Here is a 5628-nt window from a genome sequence, read left to right on the forward strand (position 1 = left end):
GCTGAACAACGTTGAGTTTCAGCTCCCTCCAAAGATTTTCTATTGGGTTCAGGTTTGGAGACTGGCTAGGAAACTCCCGAACCTTGAAATGCTTCTTATGGAGCCACTCCTTAGTTGCCCTGGCTATGTTGTTCGGGTCATTGTCATGATGGAAGACCCAGCCACGACCTATCTTCAGTGCTATTACTGAGGGAAGGAGGTTGTTGGCCAAAATTTTGCGATACATGACCCCATCCATCCTCTCTTCAATACGGTGCAGTCGTCCTGTCCCCTTTGCAGAAAAGCACCCCCAAAGTATGATGTTTCCCCCCACCATGCTTCATGGTTAGGGCGGTGTTCTTCCTCCAAACACGGCGAGTGGAGTTGATACCAAAAAGTTCTATTTTGGTCTCCTTTGACCACATGACCTTCTCCCATACTTCCTCTGGATCATCGGCAAACTTCAAACGGGCATTGACATGCTGGCGTGAGCAGGGGGACCTTGCGTGGCCTGCAGGATTTTAATCCATGACGGCATAGTGTGTTACTAATGGTAATGTTTGAGACTGTGGTTCCAGCTCTCTTCACATCATTGATCAGGTCCTCCCATGTCGTTCTGGGCTAATTCCCGACCTCTCTTACAATTATCATTACCCCAAGAGGCGAGATCTTGCATGTAGCCCCGGACCGAGGAAGATAGACAGTCATCTTATGTTTCTTCCATTTTCAAATAAAATGCAGCACAGTGGGTCAGTGGTTAGTTAGGATTGCAGCCTTGCAGCACTGGGGTCCTGGGTTCAAATCCCACCAAGGACAACATCTGCAAGGGGTTGGTATGTTCTCCCTGTGTTTGTGTGGGTTTCCTCCCACACGCCCAAGACATACTGATAGGGAATTTAGATTGTGAGCCCCGATGGGGACAGTGCCAATAATATGTCTGAATTGTAAAGCACTGCGGAATATGTTGACGCTATATAAATAAAAAAAATATTATTAATTGTGCCAACAGTTGTTGCCTTCTTATCAAGTTGCTTGCCTATTGGCCTTTAGCCCATCCAGCATTGTGCAGGTCTACAATTTTGTCACTGGTGTCCTTAGACAGTTCTTTGATCTTGGCCATGGTGGAGAGGTTGGAGTGTGATTGTGTGGACAGGTGTCTTTTATACAGGTAATGAGTGCAAACAGGTGCAATTAAAACAGCTAATGAGTGCAGAGTAGGATGGCTTCTTAAAGAAAAACTAACAGGCCTGTGAGAGCCAGAATTCTTGCTGGTTGGTAGGTGATCAAAAACTTATTTCATGCAATTTATTTAAAAATCATACAATATAAGTTTCTGGTTCTTATCTTTAGATTCTGTCTCTCAGAGTTGAAGTGTACCTACGATAAAAACTACAGACCTCTCCATTCTTTGTAGGTGGGAAAACTTGCAAAATCGGTAGTGTATCAAATACTTATTTTCCCCACTGTATGTACAGAGCTCCTGTGTATGTTGTCAGCGGTGAGTTACTGTATTATCTGTACACTGACACTATATACAGAGCTCCTGAGTATAATGTCACTAGTGCCAATATGTAGTCTGGTCATGGTGTGGCGGTATTTGTCCCTTGTATGTGGTATTGTTCGGTCACTATGTGGTGGTAATATGTGGTCTGGCCATGGTGTGCCCGTATTTTTCCCTTATATATGGTACTATTGGTCATTTTAAAAAATGTACCATATATACTAGAGTATAAGCCGAGGTACCTAATTTTACCACAAAAAACTAGGAAAACGTGTTGACTCGAGTATAAGCCTAGGGTGGGAAATGCAGCAGCTACTGGTAAATTTCCGCATCCTGGTACGCATTGCTCCCTCATCCCCAATCCTGGTATGCATGGCCCCCTCATCCCCAATCCTGGTATGCATGCCCCCCCCCCCCCTCATCCCCCAATTCTGGTATGTATGGTACAACTCATCCCCCAATCCTGGTATGCATGGCCTCCTAACCCCCAATCCTGGTATGCATGGCCTCCTCATCCCCCAATCCTGGTATGTATGGCACCCCTCATTCCCCAATCCTGGTATGCATGGCCTGTTCATCCCCCAATCCTGGTATGTACGGCCACATCACTGCACACACAAAAAAATAAACACATATACTCACCTTCCTTCCTCACCTTTGCTCCAGCGCTGCATCCTGTTCTGCTGCAGCTCATGTCAGCATCTGAGCAGCGCATGGCGTCATTGCCATGCGCTCTCAGACACTGATGTGAGCTGCCGGCATATTCACTCCTCTCCACGTCGGGATTATGTGCATGGAAAGGAGCGAATATGCATTCTCTTTAGTAGCGAGCACCATCAGCAGGAGCTGCGGCACAAAAAACGTGCTGAAAAACTCGGCTTATACTCAAGTATATACGGTATGTGACGCATTCCCTTAAAGAAAAACAAATAAAAATGCCTAAAAAGAGTATTGGATATTTTAACAAATTTTTAATAAGTTAAGGAAGAGTAGGTTACTGCCAAAGGAGTCTACCCTTGTTGTGGTGGCAGGCTTAAAACAATCTTTTGGTCAAAACAAAAGCTGATGGCTATGAGTGTGATATGGTGTTCAATGGGAACTGTTAATGTGTGATTGGTGAAGACGTGGCGCAGAAGTGGTGTTTTTCCAAGAGTGGGAGGAGTTGAGGCTAGGCTGGGGGCGGAGCCTGGGCAGTGGGAGAAGTTGAGGCAAGGCTGGGGGTGGAGTCTGGGCAGTGAGAGGTGTTGAGGCTAGGCTGGGGGGGTGGAGCCTGGGCAGAGTCTCAAGGAGGCCTGAAAAATTTCCCAGTATGGGGCCCTGAAATTGCCGGTGGCAGTCCTGCAAATCTAAAAAGAGATGTCTAATCAAAGCTTATCTTGCTGAGAAAGCAGCAAACAATATATTTTTTTTTGTATTAGAAATCAGCAATTCAGATGAATGACTGTCCAAGTGTCCATATAATACAAGGAGCGCTATGGTCGGCCAGAGAAGCCCAGTAATAAAAAACAGCTACAAACTCCCCTCAGAACAAGATCATTGAAGAATGAAATGAAGACTGTATCAATCAGCGAGGAAACAAGCCGCCATAGAAGCCGCAGAGGCCTTTACAGTCCCAGGTATTTTAATGCTTTTAATGTTTACCAGCTATTCAGGAAGAAGGCGATTTAGCCCCTTATTCACACTGACGTCACTGACACATGGTAAGGTTTTAATACTAGAGGCGAGGACCATCCCGCTTTGGGGACACCTTAACGCTGGTGGGATAGCTTTTAGGCTTTTTTTACCAGGTACTCCATGTTATTTCTATGCACTATTGCTTTTACTCACAGCCGGGTATATGTGCATTTTGTTTCTGTCTCAGGTTTTGGACATTCTTTAGGAAGTATACTTTTAGGATTTGCCAATTTATTCGTATACAAAATATTAACCAAAGTTGTACAGAAAATGAAATAATCATATACGACTCTGGTTTAATGTAACACTATATGGTGTGCATGAAGATGAATTATAAAATCAATGGTCATTCTCAACCTATTAAAGATAAAGGCTCTGATTCATTGAGACTGGCCTTCTGTACATCAATGTTAGTAATGAGCGCCCTGGAGTAAGTTAATGAATTAGGAGCATATTCACACTGCCGTACGCCACCCCAGGAAATATCCAGTAGCCCTGAGCCGGTGTCGATGGCTGTAGTGACTGACACTACTTTGTGGCTCCTTTCATGGTGGATTTGTCGGCTTTGCTCGCTCACGACCAGTCCACGTTCCACCCACTTTTGATAAAGCTGGTGAAGCCGGCCAGTAATGGGCTAAGAATGACAAAAGTTCCCACATTTTTTCACAACCTCAAGTAGCACAAAATCTGCAATCAAGGCATTAGTTTTATTTTTCTTTAAAGTTAAATTGTATTGTAAGATGTAAAACCAGTTAATGTGTCAAATGCCGTCGCTTCTATTCCAATGCTTCAGCGTCGCTTATTATAACCTTCCATACGAGTCTCAGACTCACTAAGTCCCACAAATGATCTGGCGATATGTCAGAAGAAAGTTACACAGTAGGGTCACTTTAATTATACATTGACCGCAAAAGACCCCAGTTTAACGCGGCCCTAACAAATCTGTGATTCTCCTCCCATGGACAGTTAGAAAATCTTGATGCCGCTGAGAAAAGAGCAGCTTTCCTCCAAAAGCAGCGGCTGCACATCACTTTATATTGGAAGGAGCTTACTCCTTTCCACAATCAGGAGCGTCCTCAGACCAGTGTCAGACCTAGTAATGGGAGCTGAAAAACTGCATCATAAGCAGAATGAGCTCCACACACAATTACATCGGGAATATTTATTCCGTTAATCTTGTAGGTAAAAATCTTAAGGCTACAAGCCTCGGTTCCTCAAGAGACAGTGGTAGGTGCATTATATTCTATAGGCAAGCTTCATAGTTGCAGAAAATAACTTTTCACAATGGTCCTATGCTGACATCTAGTGGCGAGAGGTTTATTATTACAGGTATCTGACTTTCCCCATTGCCACTGCTCTGCTCCGTTCTAGGTGGAAAGTTCACTGAAGATAGCTAGCTATTATAGTCCTAATGTGTTGGTAAGAATTTGTGGTTTGGAAGGTGGATAGCAGCTTCACTCTGATCAGTCGTCCTCCATAGTGACCATGAGGAGGACTAACACCAGGGGGAGCTAGAGAGCAAACCATTCTAGCAGTATTCTGCGTCTGGATTTTACCCGTCAGTGCAGACCAATGTCATTATAAGCCGCTATGAAACCAGCTACAAAGATCTGCAGATATCAGGAGACACTCACACGTCATCATTGGCCCTGTGTACACAATGTCCTAGGTTCAATATCAGCAAGTTACAATTTAATGTGGTTCCAGATAGAAAAGCAACAGAGAATACGACCGATACAGATCTACGCCTCTTACTGTGTTATACAATGGTTATCTGCAGGGAATTTGTTGGTTAATTGCCCGGTGTAACCACAGCTGGATCCATCTCTGCAGCGGATAAGCTCCTTCACTTAGGGTGAATGTGAAATGTTAGGGCTGATGCCCCCTAGAAATCCAGCAGTTCTCCTTCATTTCTCTAGCAGAGAGGAATATTACTCCGTGCACTGGCAGAACTACAAATACAAAGTGTTTCATTGCTTTGGAACCTTTTTTTTTTCCCCGCACCAAAAGTTCATGACTTCTTTTGAGGACCACGCCGATGAAGAATCCTCCACCACTTGCCGAAGCTCTTCAAACAAGGGGCCAAGGTCTTTTTCCAAACTAAGGATTAGACCTAAAAATAAAATATATATATATTAATAAATAGTGAAAATTGACTGCAGAAGTCCATATTTCTATGTATATTCCAGCTGTTGGCGGACTACAAGCTGCTGTAGACAATATGTCTACTCCGATTTCAGGGCAGAAAGTGGGAACCGGAAACTTTCCATCATCCGGCAGAAAACTGCATCAAACGGTAGAAATGAGAGGAACCTGTTATGGGAACGGCTCTTTCTCCAACTGCTTAAAGGGGATATTGAGTGAAGACAAGTTCTGTAACTTACTGATCGCGGGGGTCGTGCCGCACTGTTTGGAAGCAGAAGGAACTTTAATCCTTATTACACAATGAAACTAATATTATGCAGATAGAACTA

This window comes from Phyllobates terribilis, unplaced genomic scaffold (genome assembly GCF_046119375.1).
Source record: "Phyllobates terribilis strain yellow unplaced genomic scaffold, ASM4611937v1 Scaffold_46__1_contigs__length_10046794, whole genome shotgun sequence".
Lineage (NCBI taxonomy): Eukaryota > Metazoa > Chordata > Amphibia > Anura > Dendrobatidae > Phyllobates > Phyllobates terribilis.